The sequence below is a fragment of the Zonotrichia albicollis genome, chromosome 2, assembly GCF_047830755.1.
Source record: "Zonotrichia albicollis isolate bZonAlb1 chromosome 2, bZonAlb1.hap1, whole genome shotgun sequence".
Lineage (NCBI taxonomy): Eukaryota > Metazoa > Chordata > Aves > Passeriformes > Passerellidae > Zonotrichia > Zonotrichia albicollis.
In genome coordinates this window covers 94,396,473-94,417,783 of record NC_133820.1, presented here as the reverse complement: position 1 = coordinate 94,417,783, position 21,311 = coordinate 94,396,473, and the positions used below count along the sequence as shown (strand labels likewise).

General features: G+C 35.5%; 1 protein-coding gene across 1 annotated transcript in view; it reads left to right on the top strand.

Moving 5' to 3' along the window:
• The window catches only part of NALF1 (NALCN channel auxiliary factor 1), a 433,072-nt gene that overhangs the window by 125,241 nt on the left and 286,520 nt on the right, over positions 1-21,311 (top strand). The window lies entirely within an intron of this gene.

The window sequence follows — 21,311 nt, the reverse complement described above, 5'->3', positions numbered from 1 at the left end:
TAGTATAATGTGACATTCAGCTGCTTAAGAACATTCCACATTTTTTTTCCTTTTATTCTAACCTGCCTATTTATGCCTCTGGAAACTGGAAAGTCAAGTTATGATTTCTCTTTTGAAAGCTTTCAGGAGTCAGATTTGCAGCTTGTATCTCTCTCTCTGTTGTCTCTTTTCTCACACTGGTCTTCAGTCTCACTCCTCTGTTTGACTTCTGGCTGATCCTTTTTGCCTCTTCGCTGAGTGGTGTGCCACTTACAGGTAGATTTAAGCAGTTTTTATCAGTAAGTGAGAGCTGATAAACCAGCTATTGCTCTGCTTCTTAATTTAATACATGTCACAGACCTACAGGTACTTCTGCAATAGGATCACTGAATAATCTGAAATAATGCCCTGCAAGCAGGAACTGTGGTACAACTTCCTATGCCCTGAAATCAAACCAAATAGAAGAAGATCACTTATTTGGGTAATCCTTTGTGAGACTGTACATAATATTTTATCTAAAGTATGGGCTGCAGCATAGGTAGTAAAATGGAGATTGCAGATGTATCTCCTATTTAGTTCTGTAATTTGTCTGGGGACTGGAAATTTGACCTACTTGATAACATCCACAGTAGTTATTAACATTTAAACAGCATGCATTGTACGGGCAGCAGAATCAGTGGACAGTTAGAATTCCAGGCTAGTAAGTAAAAAGAAAGCCCAGAAAGACAGAGATTTGAATAGAGATAATACATCAGGTAGCCAAGAGTGACAAGGGTCACTGGAAGGACAGGTAGAATAACAAAGGACTAGAAGACAAGGGAACATAATTTGAGGAAATTAAATTGGAGCAGAAACTATAAGTATAAATTAATGTTAGCAGGCTGACAGAAGGAAGGGGTTTGTAAGGACAGGAGCTGAGGGATGAGAATTGTAGTGGGCTGTGTGATACACAGAGGACCAGTAACCAAACAGTAGCTTTGCAGCATCAAATCATGTGTGGGAGAAAGAGACAAATCTTGCTGTACAGCTAGGAGTTTAGGGCATAATATTACAGAAGAGCAGATGTAGACACAGAAAGAGCTGAAAAAATGGTTAGGGCATTAGAAAAGATGAAAAAGGAGCAGCAACTATGATGTAAATCTTCCTGAAGTACTGAAATTCTGGAAATAAATTATTTTTGATGGATAAAGACTTCTTGATACTGTGTACACAATTGACTTCTCTCACAATCTGTGGCAATGAGTTTCATAATTGGATTACTTGTTAAAACAACAAGTAGTCCTTATTTTTTGCTTTTTTAGGCTTACACTTTGTAAATTTTCAAGTGTCCAGTAGGCCTTGCATGAGAAAAATAAAATTTTAAAAAAACCCTTCCTATTTCTTTTTTCTATATAATTTTTTATATATAATAGATTCCTACATTTTCAGATTTCAACTCAAATCTATCCAGGTACATTCCTGCATTTCTGTCTTAGCCATTATCATTCTGCTTATCTTTCTAATCACTGATGAAAACCACTATATGTTGAGAGGACCATCAACATCTGCAGCATCTATTTTTTTCTTTCGCAACAGATAATTTAATACACCATGCAGATATGGTTTGAATTGTTATTCATGTATGTTCACATACCTTTTATCAGTCACTAAAATGAAAGGTTAAATTCAGCTCCTAAACAACAGGGTTTCCTTCATCAACTCCTTGATGTCAGCCTTGCTCTTGGTTACTGTAAATAATTTTAAAATGGTGAATACCAATAATATTTTCTTGGTCTCTGAAGGTTCACTTGGCTTTAGTTGAAAGATCTTGTTTCCCCATTATTTTTCATTCATTTCTCTCATATTCCATTCTCACTGAGTTTATTAAAATTCCCTGCAATAACTTTTAAAATTCTGATTAAAACAAAAGCTTTTTTTAAAAAAAAACTTCCACTGACTTTGTGTTACACTATCTTTGTGTTGGCCAGAAGTAAGTATAACGGGGCACTTCAGAAATTGCCATTATTTTTATTATTAGCTGTTGTCTTCTGATATTGAGGCTGGTTTGAATGATAGTTCAGTACTAATTTAATTCCTAGAGAAACTGAGTGATGAATCCTGTTTGTGGTGAATTTTTTTACTGTTCTTTTTTCTGAGTCCTTCCAAAATATCTTCGATATTTGAATAGAGCAAGTTATTCCAGCTGAGCAAGTTTTTCTCAACTTTCCCCTTTAGGTTAAAATTAGAAGCTTCCTAAGCTGTTTTGCAGTCAAAACTAATGCAAAAAGGCAATTTACTTTTTTCCTTTGACCTTATTATCAGAGAGGATAGTTTTTACACCTTGCTTATCTGTCAGCTCCACTGTATCTTTGCCAGGTTCCCTGCTGATGTTGAGTCCCTGATGAACATCTGGTACTTGATATGGAAAGATATCAGAAGCTGAAACAGGATTGTAGACAGACAAGAGACACAGCTGCAATAAAATTTAAGAGAAGTAATTATTTTGGGAAGTTGTCGATTAGTGCTATGTAGGAATTGCTGAAGCAAGAAAAAATAAGGTTTTGGTAAACAAGAAAAAATAAAGTCAGAAAGAAAGGAGCTGGCAAGGTCCTCTAAAACAAATGAGGCAAGATAAAAAAAACTTATGGAGGAAAGATGGACATGAGGGTTTTAAAAATATATATATTTCATCATTCAAAAAAAAAGGATCATTCTTTCCAAAGTGTTCACTTTCCTTACTCTGAACACTGGACCAAGCCAATTGGAGAGAAGAATTTTGCTGTTTTAGCAGCTCATCTAATTGCCAGATTCATGACACTCAAAATGCACAACTGATATCTCCCTTAGGGCCATTTCAGATGTCAGTCATGTCAGACCCATGCACAGATGTTTGACCCTGTTGGATAGTATGAAATCAATGAGATTATTTGGAATTTGACATGCTCGGTAATCAAACCAAATGTCTAGCTTCTAAGGATGGATTTCAAGAGACAAAAGCTCTAGGTATTTTAGTTTAAGAGTTCTTAGATGTCTAGGTGTCTCAGTTTCTTTTTTTGTAGATTATGGGTAATATTTACTTCTTCTCAAGGAACTGTCAGTTTCTACTCAGTTGTTGAGTTGTTGTGTCTAAATGAATCCCTACAGGAATGTTAAAATTAATAAATCTCAAAAGTCCAAAGGTCTGTATCAATGCTGAACAATTTTCTTTTTGGTTCTTCAAGCACCAAGACAGAATATGTAGTTAGGAAATTCCCAGGCTTACGTGGGGTTTCTGTCCAGAACATTTTATAATTGCCTGAATTTCTTGCACATTGCATTTCACTTGAAGTGTGAATATCAGCAAAAATTGTAAAGAGCTCATGGAAGTACAGAGTAGAAGGTGAGTATTTACTGAACATGTAAAAAGAATGGAGGAGGAGGGGGGAATCTAGCTGCCAGTTTTAGGTAGGAATTATCCAGAGGCATATATAGATAGCGTGATGTAAATGCACTCTTCATACCTCAGCTTTCTGAGCTGTTCTCAATGTACTCTGTCTTCTTTCGCCATCCTTCTTTGCTACTTATAAATGTTGTTACCCAGGGAAGCCTTTTTTCTGTAGAATGAAATTGACAAAAAGATGTTATTTTTTTTACCTAAGCACTGGGTGTAGAGCAGTCCTACATGCCCGCTGAAAGAGGTGGCCTTATTTTGGTAGGGTAAACAGTGTTCTAGCCTCAAATCCCTAAGATGTTTTGGAACAAAAGAAAAATGCATTTTTTCTTATAAATTATTAATTATTCTTATGTCTGTGACCTTTGTTTATGTTTTTCATCTTGTCTCTGCTATGTCCACACTTTTCCTTAAGCAAGACTATGGAACAAGTGCCAACTCTTGGAACCGTGAACTTGTGCCCAGACAAACTTAGACCTAGGTTGTTAAATTCAGACACAAGACAAATTATAAATGATCCATAGAGAAGAATAAAGGTTAAATATTAAATCAAAATCGATAAACCACTTATTCTGCCTATATTATTTTTTAATTGCTGGACATATTTCATGCAGGTAATCTAGTCTGAGTTTTTAGGCTGATTTTAGGCTGGGAACCTCTTTTTCTGGATTTCAGAAGCCAGATTTGGACAAAAGGTAAACTTAATAGAAGCAAGATTTCTGTTTTCTGTATTATACATTTATCATTACATATTAGGGAGTCTAGAAATCTTCTGATCCTTAAGAAAAATCAGTATTTTTTTACACATGCAACTGGTGATTCTTTAAATAAAATATTATGACAACTGCATATTTATACCTACTGAGGTCCTCTTTTTGTCAGTAATTTTATTTAAGTTTTCACTCTATACCAAATTCCTGGAAGTATTGTCTTCTGTTCTTAAAGAAATTTGTCAATGTTTGCAAAATGGGGGTGCAGATTCAGTGACTTGTTTTTCTCTTACTGTTTCCTTTTGTTAATAGAAGAGTTTACTTCAGGAGAGTACTTATTGTGCTGAGAACTGAAATTGCCTGGCTTTTTGCATCTCATTCCTCTGATATTATTTTGGTGAAATTTTTTTCGTTCCATAGATGTGCATTAGTACCTATCATGCCAAGTCTTGATTTCCAATTATTTTCAGCATATTTATGTTAACTATCACAACGTGAATCTTTGAATACTTTCCTCATCCCATTCTTTTCTTCATAACATTGTTATTTCGAACAGAAGGGGCTTAAATCATTCTTCAAAATACTCCATGTCATCAGATATTTTGTCTGAAATTGTGGACCTGAATATGGGACTCTGTGCATGGAAAACCTGGTAGCATTCTAGCCACTTTAACTAAGACTATATGTCAATTTGAGAATTTAGTCCCAGTCCCCATGCTGCCACTTGTACAGAGATACGGATAGATATGGACATAGATAGATAGAGATGGAAAGCTGCTGAAATGCTGGTGTTAGCAGAACTGAGGCAGTACCTTTAGAGGCAAAGCACATAAATTGTGCCTCAGATACCTCCTCTTGCTTGCTCTACAACTTGAACTAACTCGTATGATGTTTCATGCTTTTTACTCCCAAGTTGTGATGTCATTTGAACCATCATACTCATAATGAGCTAATTTAAAAGCTAGAAAGCATTGTGGCTTTTGCAGAGAGAAAACCACTTTATGGATGCAGCAAAGTTATGTGCTGTGCTGTCATTTTTCTCGATCCTGAAGCAGATGAAGATGACTCCCGGAGTTGAATTCAGCCTTCCTTCACTTCAGCTTCCAATAAATTGGTGTGGCAGAAACTTCTCCAACTTGCTCAATTTCTAGAGTATTTCAGTCATCAACAGGTCATTGATTTCAAATATTAATAAGCATCTTTGGTACTTAGGGGAATCTGAACATCAAAGAGGGTAGAATTTGCACTGAAGGTTTATTATGCTGCCTTTGGTAGCCTGATACTGTCTTCTCCTTTCTGTTAATAGTTCTTCAGCCAGTTCATAAAATCAAAGAATCATTAAAGTTGGAAAAGATCATCAAATACAACCAGTAATTTAATAATTTCAGGTCCCCCACTGAATTATGTCCCTAGGTTATTTCATTCAACTTAGCATGTAGGCTGCTGCCAGTGAAAGAGCTGAGGATATCATCTCTGAGAATCAGGTGTTACCATCTATCAATTCATGCAGCTTCTGGATTTTAAATTCACACTTTGTCTTCTCTGTTTTCATTTGATTCCAAAAATGCATCATATCATTTTAAGGAAGATTTGCTGCTCTGACAAATTAAAGCAAACTAATGACTTCCTAGCCTAAGATGGCAATTGAGAGAGCTTAGAGGACCAAAATGAGTAATAATGGTCTCATGATTTACCCTCAAAAAATTTGCAAACTGAGTTTTTTGTCCCAGAGAAGTCTATGAAAATGGTTTCTTTACAGTGAAATAGCCTCATTTGTCATGCTAAGTTAATTGACCCTTGGCCAAAATCACGTCATGTAAAATTTTAATAGGTATCAAAATACTTGAGACAATTTGTAAAGTTATCTTTCACTGTGTGAAATTAAGGAATTTATTTTGGTTTTGTTTCAGTCAGCCCAGCAGTAAGTTAAATATAGTGTGGTTGCTACTACAAAATAAAGTTGAGATAAATATTTCAGAAGTTTTCCTTTTGCTTCTCCTTTCTTTCTTGTTTTTCAGTAGCCTATAGAACTGACCTTTTTAATTGAAATGTTGTTGGGAGGGTTCTGAAAATCAAAGATCTTTTTGATCCTTTCATATTAATGTTAACCAGTGTGATAGAAAACCAGATGTGATTGCCAAGCTAATTGTTCCTAGGCAAATAAATTACATTTATAAAAGCCTTTTCAAAATCTAATCTGATTTAGAGACTTATTCTGGAAATGTTTCCTTTTTGTTTAACATAAAGAATTTTTTTTTAAAGTAGTTTCACTATTATTTATTAATCTATTTATTTATGAATCTATTATATTATTAATGGCCAGTAGAGTAAAAATAAAACAACCCAGAAAGACAGTACACTTCTAAGTGTTTATTAAATTTACTAAAGTTTAATGTATTCATGGTATATAACGCAGTATTACAGTCTCTAGAACTGTCACTGATAATTCTGATGATATTTGATTTGCAGATTTATGGTTTTTGGTGCTTTTCTGTCAAGTCCAGTCATGTTCAGTGTTTATCTTCACTGCATCCCTTTTGTTGTCTGGCACAATAAGGACCTGATAATGTGTGAAGCCTTCTGGGTCATATTGTCAAAAATAAAAGGAAAAGTCTATAATCATATTCAAATATCTAATTCAGCCATAATTATTATGTTACTAACAATTGTTGTGCATCTCACCTATGCAAAATATTGTTCAATGGTAATACTTTTTTGGTAAGAATTTTAAATGCAAGGCTCAATAGAAGTAAATAATAGTTGTCATGGTATTGGCCAAATTTTTCTTCCTAGGATTCAGCTGAATAATTCTGACTATGACTCTTAGAGATTAACAAAACACATCTGTTTTACTACCTGATCAATGTTATAAGTCATAAGTAGAGACTGTACCCACAGATAAAATGGTGTAATTGGGATTTTGCCAGCCTCATTAGTGTCATTGATTAGTGTGCATTATTCTGCTTTATTTCCACTTCAGAAGTTATGTCTTATGCTAATTTTCCTGTTGCTGCGTTTTTAATATAAATGCAGTTCTGTGGTTTGTGCTGTTGTTTTTTCTTCTGAGAATAATTCTTTGAAATATGTTTATGCTTTAATTTGTCATGATGTCTTTTGAAATTGTGTAAAGGAAAGTAAAAGGGTAATAAATTTACTAACATGAAACCTGAGGCAACATATAAAAAGAAGCTACTATAAAGGACAGTGCAGCTGAGCAAGCCTGAAAATGTACAGGTGACTTAAATAGCATGAACCACACAAGCAGTTTTGCTGAAAGACTGGAATACTGCCACAGCCACATATAGATGTACCCCAGTTCTAGCTGAAGAAGGTTAGAGACAAAAAAAACCCTTGAGCTTTGGATTTATGCATATGCAGATGACAGTTGTCTCCTAAAGGAGATATTAAAAAAGAGGGGACAAAGTCAAACTGGTAAGAGCTTGTCAGTGTGATCTAGGCTCAGCCAGTCACTTTCTTTTTGAAACTTGTCTGAGTGCCACAAGCATGCAGGCAAAATGTAGTCCTGGCATACCGAATGGTGAAATAAGGGGTGGGCTCAGCACTACAGAGAAAAGTAGTCAGGACACAGAATGACATGGCTGTAGGTGCTGTGGGAAGTTTAAAGCAGCATATCCAAGGATTGATCATCTCACGGATTAATTTAGTTTCAGATCTTTAAAAAAATTAGGCAGCTGGTCTGAGCTAAATGTACAGTTCTCTCCAATCAGTGAAAAATGAAATATGAAACTCCAAGATGTAATTAGTCTCTGATATTTGGCCTTAGTGAAAGGAGCCAAATTGTTGGAGGGAACACAACAAAAAGCAAGCCTCACAGCCTGCAGAAGTTGGGGGAAAAAAAAAAAACCTTGCAAAAGAAATATATGTACCTGCAAAACCCAAAACCCATTAAAAAAAAAAAAAAAAGGAGAATGTAAATTGTTTGGGGAGCAGCTGAAATTTTTCTATGAACTTTAGAGCCAACCTAAAGTAAAAGTACATTTACCCCACACACATTTTCTTCACAGACCTGCTCTACATTGGGCAAGATGTGGTGTGGTCAATGGAATTTTCTTCAGCCCATATAAAAGACACATCTGAATTGAGATTAAAGGTTTTAGAAAAAGTATTTTGGAAGCTGAAAGCAGGAGTTAAGGAGGAAAAGAAACTTATTTACCCTTGTAGTTTTATCATTTTAGAACATCTAAATTATTTTTTAAAAAGGAAGATTTTTGTGTACCCCTAAATAATAAAAATATTGTTAACTTTCTTGAGCATCCCATTGGTCTGTGTATTAAAAGAAATTGTATTTTTCTTAAGGTTAATTTTCTTTGTTGGCCGAAGTATACTTATCATAACCCTTTGTAACTCACAATTTATGAATTAATACAGAATTGAATGGTGAGTAGTGAAGATGTAACTCGGTAACTCCTACCTAATACTGGTGAGCATTTCACCATTATACTGACTTTGCCTATTAATTATTTACACCAATAAAAGTACTGCTTTTAGGAGAATCTTCTTACTCATCCAGATACCATCAAAACTGACCCCAAATCTGTGCTTGAAAAAATTCTTGACTGAAAAGCCATCACACACTAGTTGCCCTGATTTAGTATTCTGGGATGCTCCTTTTTGTGCATTTGCTTAGCCTCCAACGAAGTGTGCTTGCCTCCCTGCATCAGTTGCATTAATTTGCTCTGGTTGGAGGCGCCGCGCGACGCCCGCTGGGGACCTTTTGGCCTGGCGGCGGCAGGTCATGAGCAGCCGTGCCCGTGTGGGAGCGCCCAGCTGCTGTCCTGACATCTCCTCTTTGACTCCTGCTGAGCTGCTAGGGCTTGCTAGGAATTTGATGAAGATGAATGGAATGCAGAGAGTAGTCATTGGGGAAAGATTTCAATATGACGATATGTACTCTGAGCAGCTGGATGTCTGCAAGGCTACTAGATTGTCCTGTAAAAGGGAAAATTTTACTGATGGGTAAAAAGCATTTCCTGAGCATCTAATCTTTCAGTTTGAGTGGCATTTTCCTTTTCCAAGTCAGATGAAGCATCAAAGTATTTGTTATTGTATTTCTAATAAATGTTCAATGTTTTAAATTACTTTGTATTTTGTGAGATATTTATTGTATAATTACAGGGTTTAGTAGTCATTCCATTCCATGAGCCTAATCATAGTCATAACCATGGGATGGATGGATGGATGGATAGATAGATTAGATAGATAGATAGATTAGATAGATAGATAGATAGATAGATAGATAGATAGATAGATAGATAGATAATGGATGGATGGATGGATGGATGGATGGATGGATGGATGGATGGATGGATGGACCATAATGGTTACATTTCTAGCACTGATTGTGGTTTAATATCAATTTCTTTTGTTTTGGTTCTCAATCAAATACACCAAGTGTGAAGTGCAGTGCTAGAACAGGCTGGCTGTAAGGAGTTTAAGTTTCCCAGGAGGTCAATGAAGTCTAGCAAGTAATTCAGCCTGCCTTAAGATACATGATGATTAGGTATTGAATTGTTTGCTGTGTTTCAGTAACTGCAATAGGTTACCTTCCATACTGTTACAGATATCTTTTGTAGGTGTTTAAACCTGAAATAAGTCCCACCCACAGTCTTTCTAGTTGTAACAATATCTTTAGTGTGAAGAGGAAAATTGTGGTTTGCTGCTCTAGCATTTTGTGTTGCAATAAATGTTAGCAAATAAGAAGCACTAGCAGCAATAACTTCAGTCATTACTTTTATGGCTCTTTTGTTTCATGCATCTTCTGGGGATTTTCAAACATTTGGGTTTTTAAACAGCTTCTCTACAGATGTATTCTGTCTTTTGAGATGTAATTTCAGAGGATTGGGAGAAAAAACCCCAAATATCGGTAAATGCATTAAAAGATAAAGGCTATCTCCTGGCCTACTAATTAACATTCTCAACCTTTCTGAAGATTCATGAAGTTCAAGGATTTTTTTTTGAAATACCAGAATTTTTTTTTTGTAAAAGAAGTTTAATACTTGACCATTCTTATTATAGAGTTAAGCAAAATTAAGCATGGACTGGCCTGTGGCATCTGTGGTTTTTTCCCCAGTGATTAGACATGACAGGATGTTATCTTCAACTGTGAGATGGAAGGTAATTCATTTTTCAAAGAACTTTTAGGTAATACTATTGAATTATTATTTAAGATATGGGCCATGTTTTGTGTAGAGCATTTTATGTTCACTGCTATTATTTATGGCTGAGGTGTTTTTCTACCTTCTTGGTATTCACAGGTTTGATAAGTGCAGAGAGGTATTTGCAATGAATTGTGGAAAGCAGACTTTGATATTTAGAGATTTTAGAATTATGTTCTGCATTTTCTTTAGCCTTTTTTGGAGAAGATTGTCTTTAAATCATGCAAGCAAATGGCAAAAATCTTTTGGCATCTCAAAAAACCTGCGGTTCTCTAGAGCAGTTTGGAAATATGGCATTTATTCGACTGTATTGGAAGTGGAAGGGAATGAAGATTCACAGCATTTTGCTGAGAGAAGCAGTAGGTAAATTACTGCTTCATTGTTGCATGAAATTATTAAGAGTTTTGAAATATGTGATAGCATATATAGGGAGGGAATAACAGTTAACATAATAGTTTCATTCCAGAAAATGAAAACTTCAGTTTAACTCTCCCCTCTGCTAAATTTGTTTTTCAGCAGTTCATTAAGAACAATAAAGGAGAATAAATGTTCCTGTCTTGTTTCATGCCCAGAGTGATTTTGGTGAAGTAAGGGTTTGTGGAAATAACATTTCCCTGTAATTGAAACACCAACATATGTAGACAGAATCTGTCTACTATTTCTGCATTCTAGACTTTCATTTCACGCCATTTTATGTTTTTCATTAGTTTAGATGTTTATTTATGAAACTATTAGGCACTACTTATTTATTGGTAATGTAACCTAGAGATAATTTTAAGATTTCAAATATTAGTCCTTTCTCCAGTGTCTAGCACATCAAAATACTTACACACCCCTAACATGATTGTACCAGCCCTGTAAAACAGGAGGTATTTTAGTATGTACCCCAGGAGAGTTCTACGTAGCTTAGCAGAACACAGAGAAATCTTCCTTGCAGCTATCTTAGCTTTGGAAGCATTTTAAATATTTAAAGATTCTTTATAGCACTCTTGCCATCCTCTTGTTATGAAATCCCTATCAGTTTTCTAAAGACAGTAAGTCTAAATGCAATTGCCTTTATTCTGTGGTGACTAACAGAGTTAAGCTACTTTATTTACAGAAAGACTAAATGCCCGCATCAGATAGGACTTGCTTGGATTTTTCTATTGTAAAGCAGGGCACATGTGGACCTTTGGTTTTCCCATTATTGAGAGCCCCCATGAACTCCATGACAGAAGAAAACAGAGGCTCAGCAAGGCTGCTGCAGTTTCTTTTCACTGATAGTTTGACAAGCAGAGCTGTATTGATGAAATTTCAAGAGGGTCACCACAGAGAATGAAAATCATGCAGTAAGTCATGCAGTTGCATGAGAGGTCCATTGCTGAGTCTGGCAGAGATCAAAACAAGTTTCCTACTTCTTTCATAACACTAATCAATAGGAACACGTGCTAGAAGGGTGAGATACTAGATTTTTTAAAATTTAAAAGAAGAGATTAGTGCAAGTCCTAGCAGACAGAGCCTGGTAAACTTGGATGGCAAACAGAGCATCATCAGCAATAAAAGATGTCTGAGAAGCTGGTGGACTTTGAATAAAGAGATATAATCAATATATGAAAATTCCTGGATCCAAACTGACATTTTTGTGGCTTGGAATAAATATGGACAGTACCTTGTCAACAGCAGCAAATCTGTTTTTGGCACTGTGTTCTAGCACCTAATTACTTACTCTAGCACCTAAATACTGAGTGAATGTTTATTCAGCACAGTTAAGAAGGGGTTCTTTATCTCTATGGAAGCAGAGAGCCTTACTTTACATTTGGCTGTATTTCCAAGAATGTTGAAGCATTCCTGCCCTCTTGGTAGAGAAATGGAGACCACCAAATTAAGGTGTCTCAATCTACTCGTGCAAAAAAAGTGACTCACTTGATACCAAATTTTTAAAAGTGAGTCATGGTTTTATTTATAAGGAGTAGGTAGGAGGATATGAGAACTCCTCAAGTCCCCTTAGGCTTTAGGAAACCCACAGTGAAAGCAACTTTTAGTTTTCTGTTCTGGGCAAATACAGTCAGTGTCCATTTTATCCTGGTACCTTAAAAAACTTCCATTCTTACTGCATGGATCATTAATTTTGAGAAAAAGGAGGTAAGGAAGGGACACTATAAAGTAGTAAAAGTGGGAAAAATAACATTCAGCAATCACTCGGTACCCCCTTTTCAGACTGTCTTAGAAACACATTCAGCTCTGATGAGGAGCTGAATTCCAAGCCATCTGTGAATCCTCAAACTTGTACACCCACAGTGGAAAATGGGTATAATTTGTTTCTATAGCTGCTTATGGGATCTGCCAAACTTTTTTTTCCTCTTTTGGTTGCTTCTCTTTTCCTTCTACATCCGTCTTCATCCTTATTTTCTCTGAATTTCTGACCAGTAAGGAGAGGATAGAAGCACCATCTGTTCTTGAAAAGCTCTAAGTTTGGCTTCTTCTGCTGTTAATCAGCAGCAAATCAGACTAAAGCACAGCTACACATTATCAACTATAATGTATGTTACAGCAAACATGAGCAAAAATTAATGCATCAGTGTTTAGTTACTAAACTAATTATAGCATGGCTACTGAGGGATTGTTGTTTAATTACTTCACAAATATGTGAAAAATGCAGATTTTTCACTCCTGAGGACATTTCTATCTGCAATCAAGCTATATCTGAATATTTTTCATTCTTTTTGGCATTTCATTTGCAGTATTTACTTTGGTATAATCTATAATCCAATTAGCTTTTCCTCCAAAAGTAGCACTAAATGTTATTTTACAGTAAGTAGAAATCATGGTAAAAGCTGTGAAGATTCTTTTCTTTTTCTTTGTGTCTGTTGAAAAGACTGGTGGAAAGTCATAAATATGAGAAGCCATACTAATTGTAAAAAATATGTTTCACTTCAAGACAACATGGCTGTTAAAACTCCACCTGACAGTTACACCAACAAAATATGTTAATCAGTTTTCCCTTTAAAGCATTGGAAGCTCTTGAATCATTAGTGACAGTGAATCCTTAGGTGCAAATGAGTCAAAATAATTCAGTAGTGTGCATTGTTTCATGAAGAAATGTGGTGAGAACTGCTGTTTGAATCTGAGTAGTGTGCTGGGTTTTGTACTGAGACATTTGAAGACTGAAAATGCATGTATATGCAATACAGTTTCCTCCCCTTGTGAGAATGGAGGAGTAAATCTTAGCAGTGTTTTGTCATGATTCAATCTAATTTTGAGCCTCTGCTTTTACTGCTACAGCGTATTCAATCTTTTTTCAAACCAATACAAATAAAAGCATCACAGTCAATTCCTGGTTTCTGACGTTATGACAAACTGCAGAGAAGACCCATTATTCTGTCTCCTTTCAGTGAGCAGTAGATGAAGGAGGAATTTCACCCTAAGTGTTTTTTTCACTGGAATCTCCAGATGGTCTGGTGTTACTGTGCTGCATCCGATGCACTGACAAATAGGCTGTCAGTGAAGATTTTTTCTGTAATGTACACTGTGAAACGAAGCCATCTATTTGTTGATATACATTGTTTGAAGTGTGTGCAGTTTGCCATGAGACATCATGGGAAGGTGACACATGTTTGCCTCTGTATGAATGCAATACTTGAGTGAAGTGAAATTGATGTGGTAGTTCTGAGATGTCAAATGAAATAACGTGCCAGTGAAGGAGCTATGCAGAACTAAGTCAAAAGTATTTCTAATCTATACAGGGCGTTATTGGCTCTGTGTAGGCCCTTGATGTTTTCTTGTGTGAGTTGTCTGACTAGATGGAATTAGCTAAATCCATTAAAGTTTGGTTACCTACCATTGCTAAAATAATAGAAATAGGGATTTTTGTGTTCAGTTTCTCATTGGATTGAAGGCTACTGCGGCACTGGTGATTTGAAAGCTTAAGTAAACAGGAGGAATCAGCATCTTAACCTGTTACTTGTTTCCCCTACTTAGCTGTATCCCTAGGTAGAACTTCACTAGAAGTAGTTTAATCTTTCTCACATTACTACACCTGTAGATTTTGAGCACGGATTTTTTCATGTTGTTGACTATGCTGCATGTTGATAACTAATTAGTTTCAACAAATCACAAATGTTTTCTTGGCTTTGCTGTTTTAAAGTGAGTTTTAGTTCAGTGTGACCAATATGAGTCTGCATTTAATCTCACAGAGTTACATTTCTATTTGTTGGTGGATAATTTGGTCCTCAAACTACTTAACTCATAACCCACATGCATTTCCTTTGTTCACCGCAGAAGAATACAATTTACCAGGAACAGGTGTATGTACACTGGTCTCCCACAACATCTTTCTCTAAATTGCAGAGGAATGGATTTGATGAGTGGACTGGTTGGATAAGAAAGTGGTTGGATGGTTGTGTCTAGAGGATGGTAGTCAACAGTTCAGAGTCCTGATGGACATCAGTGACAACTGGTGTCCTTCAGGGGTCTGCTTTGGTAACACTGTTATTTAATAGCTTAATTAATTGAATAGATGGTTTAAGTACATCCTTAGTACATTTGCAGATAATACCAAGATGAGTGGTGTGGTTGCCACATCTGAAGGACAGAATGCCATCTAGAGGCACCTCAAAAATCTTGAGAGGTGGGCCCGTGGGAATTGGTGAGTTGTAACAATACCAAGTCCAAGGTGCTGCTCCTGGGCTGAGTCAATCCCAAATATCAATGATATTGATATCATTGAGCAGGGGGATGAACAGATCAAGAGCAGATCGAGAAGGGCTTAGGGATGCTGGAGGCTGAGAGGCTGGGCATGAGCTGGCAATGTGAGCTTGCAGTTCAGAAATCCAACTGTATCCTGGGCTGCATCCACAGGCAGCAAAAACAGCAGGTCAGGAAAAGTGATTCTGGCCCTCTGCTTCCCTCTCATGAGACCCCACCTGCAGTGCTTCATCCAGCTCTTGGATCCTCAGCACAGAATGGATGTTGAGCTGTTGGAGTGAGTCCAGAGCAGTGTCACTAAGATGATTAGAGGGATGAAACCTCTCTGGTATAAGGAAAGGCCGAGAGATTTGAGTCTGCTCATCCTGGAAAAGAGAAGGCACTGGAGTAACCTAATTGCAACCTTCTGGTACCTGAAGACAGCCTATAAGAAAGACAGAAGGATTTTTTACAAGACAGTCTAGTGAGATGGCAAATGGGAAGGGTTTCAAACTGGAAGAGAGTAGGTTTGAATAACATATTAGGAACAAATTCTTGAACTGTGGGGGTGGTGAGACACAGGCTGGAACAGCTTGCCCAGAGAAGTTGTGGACTCAGCAATACCAGAAATGTTTAAGGTCAGCTTCAATGAAACTCTGAGAACCTGGTCTAATATAAGGTGTATCTGCCTATGTGGAGGAGAGCTAGAGCTAGATGATCATCAAGGTCCCTTCCAACCCAGCCATTTTGTGATTTATTTTATGTATTTCTTTTATAGTATTCTTCCAGAAAGATGTGTTCCTTGAAAAGGCAACATAAAGATATTTCTCAAAGCAGTCTGTCACTACATGCAGCCACTACCTACAAAAAGCTCCCCATCAAATAGTTTTATTGCTTCATTTCACTCATTATGCAAGTGTATGTCCTGACTTCTAGCTGTTATTTTAATTATGCTTGAATAGATTAAGAAGTTCCAGAAATTAGGAGTTGATCCTGAATAGTTTTGGGGAAAAAATTGTAGTTTCTCACTTCAGTTTATAGAGATTAGAAGCAATGCATTTATGTGTTTAGATTTATTTTCATATTCCTAATTTTATTTGGAAATGAAGATCCATAAATAAGTAACTTATATGGCTCTGCAGAAGCTGATCTGCTGCATGTTCATTGCAGCATTTAATAAAATTTCAGAGTATCAATGCTTTTGATATCACTTTTTGATTTATTTTTTTTCCCCTTGACCCAGTCTGCTTAAATAATAATTAATTCCTGCAGAGAGATTCCTCTACAATTTGGTGTTCAAAGGTATGGATGCCAGCCACAGTGACTGTAACAAGTAAGGAAATATTATATAATTTAAAGAGAGTTATTGTGCTCTACCCTACAGAAACAACTGAATCAGCAAATACTCTGAGAACACAAAACAGGCAGTTTCACTTTGGAAAAACAGACAAGGAGATGAGTGGGAATGAGGTGGGCAAATCTAGTTTGCTTCTAAATAGTGTTACTATTCTTGTGTTAGTGTAGAATTACCTTAGAAAAATAGAAAGTTACTAGCAGGATTGACTGAAGGTGACTTTCAGAGCCAAATGTCAGTTGTTGACTGAGCAATCTGAAATATTGCAGACTAGTAATTTATTCAGATTGACTGAATTTATATCAGTTCAGTACATTTAATTAAAAAAAAAAAACAGGCTAGGATCATAAATATGCTGATCCTATAAACATTGCGGTAGGTAGAGAAGTGTCTGTGCTGAAGAATATTTTGCTACCTTTGTAAAATTTCATCCAGGTTTGACCAAATGGCAAAAATTCTAGTTTGCATATATGCAGTGGCAGTTTTTGGACTCCTGCTAGCTGATATCTCCCAGAAAACTGGCCTAATAATCTAAAATACATGTGCATAATCTGGTCTGTGATTTCAGTAATACTTTGTTCAGACAAAGAAGCATTGAACACATTTGTAAAGGCTAAATTATTTTGAAAAATTAGGTGCTAGGTACCTTGAGTTGTTACCCAGTGCTGGAAGAAGTGTTTTTACTTCAATATGTTTCTTTTGTCAAGATAGATCTTTACTGAAATCTAACCTCATCGAGTAGATGCAAAGGAAAAGGTGCCAATCTTTTCAAACATTGTGTTGTACAGATAATCCCTCTAAAATCCTGCTAGGAAAGACTAATTGTGCCTCCAAATTAGGTATGAAAATATGCAATAAATATAAGTCCCTATATTAAGCAACTTCCAAAAAAGGAAGTACTGGATACTCATTTAATGAGCATTGCACATAGCAGAGTCTGTATTGGAGAAAAAATTATACACAACCATAGTAAACATGTACAAGAGATCATTTTTCATGTTGCTCTTTCCTGGCTCTATGGGGCATGACTTTTAACTTGAATAAAACTTGACATGTTTTTCAGATCAGAAATATATTGTAAAGTATAGCCTTTAAGATCATATTGTGTCTCTTCAAACTTAATAAAATGAATTATATTGCCTTGAAAATAGATTGCAAATTGTATAGACAAAAGTATGTAGACATGCACAACAAGAGTTTTTAAATAGATTTGGACGAGCTTACATATTATATGTTATTTTGTCATGTATTTTAAAAACAATTCTCCTTTGATTATTTGTCCAATGTAATGTAGATTAATTATAAATTATTAATTATATAGTATTCCTCTACATTAATGACAGACTATTCCATACTTAAGATATAGTTTCAATTCTCCTTTGATTATTTGTCCAATGTAATGTAGATTATAAATTATTATATTATATTATATATATATATTATATATATATATATATATATAATATATTATATTATTATATTATAAATTATTAATTATATAGTATTCCTCTACATTAATGACAGACTATTCCATACTTAAGATATAGTTTCAAAATGTGAGTATCTTAACGACTCATACTTGATCTTAATCAACACTGGAAGATGGGATCAAAGATTCATTATGGTAGTTTCTGGGTTACAACAAAATGTATGTCGAGGACAGATGAAAATCACCTTTCTTGAAAAATGATCTGTTTGTGTATTATTTTCCCTCAGACTTAATTAAAAATGTCTCATGAAAAGTGCAGCTTTTTCCAACCACCAAAATTTCTCAAGGACTTCCATAAGTGTTTTGTTCAGAAAAAATATCATTACAAAGTGTAAAAATGCACCTAGGAGCATCGGTCCTGTTTTTGCTAATATTTCATCATCTGAAATGCCGTATATACTGTATCTTTAATGTTTGCATTCTAATCCACTTATAGGTATTTTATGCAGGAAATGAAATACTGGAACACTAAAAAATGAGGAAAACACATGATACCAGGGGAGCTTTAAAAAGCAGTAAAAATGAATTCTGGCAAAAATGTAATAATCATATTGTTAGAATAGGTCATTTCATCTGTCATTACTCTGAGAAAGAGATAAATGTACTGTTGAGAAGATCAGTCAAAGTGTTCACATCCACAGAGGACATGAAAGGAAAATGAATTTATAATCACCTGTATAGTATGTAGGAGCATTATGAATAATGAGTCATGCCAAATGTGTATGGACAAGGAATGTGCATATACATCCAGATAAATTTCAACTCATAATCTTTGTACCTGTCTGTCTGGATTACTATAGTTGAAAGATGATATAAAACATTCTCTCTGACAAATTAGTATCATCAGTAATTGAACTTCAATGTTACCTTCTAGAAACAAAATTATGCCTGAATTTGATAAAGCCCTCTAACAATTGCTTCAATGGCCTGAAGATAGGGCAAATAGCATCACTCCACTAGGGGTAAATTTTAAACTGTTATGCTTTTTGCATGCTAGCCAAGTGGAGAGCTATGATTTGGAGTCACTAATAAATTCTAACTGTTTTCAAAGTTCCTGAAATAAAATCTCTGATTTATTTGTTTTGATATCTTTGTTTCTTGTCAAACTCTTAGAACAGGAGGAACCATCCAACCTCAAGGAGTTACTTGTGAGAAATTAATGCTGCCCTCTTTGGGCAGAGCAGGTGCCCTGAATTTCTAGGTGCAGTTTCTGAAGAGAGGTGACTTTCTTTGGGGTTGGGGTTCACAGCATCACGTGTGCTTCAATTACATTGCCTGCTTTGAAGGTATCTACCATCTTTGGTTGGCTGTAAGGAGAGCTTGCTACTTTAACAAGATTACTTAACTATGTGCTTAAGTGTAGGTGGGGTGGGATGGATCTAAGTTTGCCCCTTATAAAATCCTCCCTCTTTTCTACATATTTTGAGTTCCTTTTGTCCTTCAGATTTTTTTGGGTTTTTAGGGTTTTTTTGTGGTTTTAGGGGTTTTTTTGGGGTTTTTTTTTGGTTTTTTTTTTTTTTTTTTCGGTTGTGTTGTCATTTTGCTCTCTCCCTGCCCTCCTAGCACACAGCATTTCCTTCCCTACAGTTTGGAGGTAAGGTTACAAGACAGACTAAGTAATCAAGTTGATTCTGTAACCAGGTTTTTAAATAACAGTAGCTGGCTGTACTAGCATCCTATTCTCTTAAGTTTATTTTCCCACCATTCATGTTTAGATGCTCTCGCTTCCTACGCAGTAGTATCAGTCTTCTGAGTATTCCCATGATTTTAAACTAAAAAGACATGAAAATAAAAGTAAAGGGGGTTTTGAATTTCTCCTGCCTGTCTGAATTTGTCCCAGTTTTAATCTTAGAATATGGCACAAATCTGTAGTGAAAAAGTTATTCTTTACTTTGTCTTCACTAATAATCAAAACAAAGCTGCCTTGGTTCTTAGAATGTACCAGACAAGCATAAATGTGATTTTTTAGTTTGAAAGTTTCAGGGTGAGCTTTTAGAGGAGACCTGGTCTTTGAATTTCATAGATGCAATTATTCAATGTGGCTTTTTGGGAGCTGCTGCTTGTGTTTCCCTGCATTCTGTGGGGGATCTTTCCCACTTCCAATGCATTGGCACTTGTACACCCATGAATTTCTTCTGCACAAATTACTGGCAGTCAGGAGAAATTCATTCAGACCAAATGAGGTCTTATTCTCTGAATTTATAGTGCATACTTCAAATGAGAAGATCAGCATTCATATAACTAATGCCCCCTGCCCCACTCCCAAGTCATACCACTTCAGTGTATTTTAGGTCTATCAAATGATGTTTCATGAATTGGTAGGTAAGAGAATGGATATTAAATTGAGCAAGAATGAATGGATTTGGGGTTGAGGGTGGAAAGGCTGATGGATTTGGCAAGGAATTTTCTTAGGTAAAGTCAGGTGGGTTGGCAGTAAGCAGAAACATATTTTATTTTTTGGCAGTAAAGCTGTTATGCTCAGGGAATATCATATGTCTTGTTGACTGAGGTGGAAAATTTTGGAGAGATCCTCTTGTAAAACTTCTGGAATTATATCACAGCCTTTGTCAAGATGTAAATAATTCAGTATTGCAAAGTCATCTGGAGAACAGTCAGGAAAAGAAAGCAGGGATTTTTTGACATTGATGCTTCTCTTATATTCAGGAAAAACTAGTTCCTTGATCCCTTTTATATAAGCACTGGGACTGTGCCAGCCAATGGCATGCTGGTTTTAATCCATAAAACAAAATGTTATGCAAGTTAGAAAGAAGTCTGAGTCATTAATCCCTATAAAACAAAACCAAAACCAAAATTCAAATCCAAACAACCCCTACCCAAGGAAAAAAAAAAAAAAAAAAGAGAGAAAAAGACAAAGGGAAAGAGCAATAAAAAGAGAGAAGGAAAGAGAAAGATGAGAAAGAAAGAAAGAAAGAAAGAAAGAAAGAAAGAAAGAAAGAAAGAAAGAAAGAAAGAAAGAAAGAAAGAAAGAAAGAAAGAGAAAGAAAGAAAGAAAGAAAGAAAGAGAAAGAAAGAAAGAAAGAAAGAAAGAAAGAAAGAAAGAAAGAAAGAAAGAGAAAGAAAGAAAGAGAAAGAAAGAAAGAAAGAGAAAGAAAGAAAGAAAGAAAGAAAGAAAGAAAGAAAGAAAGAAAGAAAGAAAGAAAAAGAAAGAAAGAAAGAAAGAAAGAAAGAAAGAAAGAGAAAGAAAGAAAGAAAGAAAGAAAGAAAGAAAGAAAGAAAAGAAAGAAAAGAAAGAAAGAAAGAAAGAAAAGAAAGAAAAGAAAGAAAGAAAGAAAGAAAGAGAAAGAAAGAAAGAAAGAGAGAAAGAGAAAGAAAGAAAGAAAGAAAGAAAGAAAGAGAGAAAGAGAAAGAAAGAAAGAAAGAAAGAAAGAAAGAAAGAAAGAAAGAAAGAAAGAAAGAAAGAAAAGAAAGAAAAGAAAGAAAGAAAGAAAGAAAGAAAGAAAAGAAAGAAAAGAAAGAAAAGAAAGAAAGAAAGAAAGAAAGAAAGAAAGAAAGAGAAAGAAAGAAAGAAAGA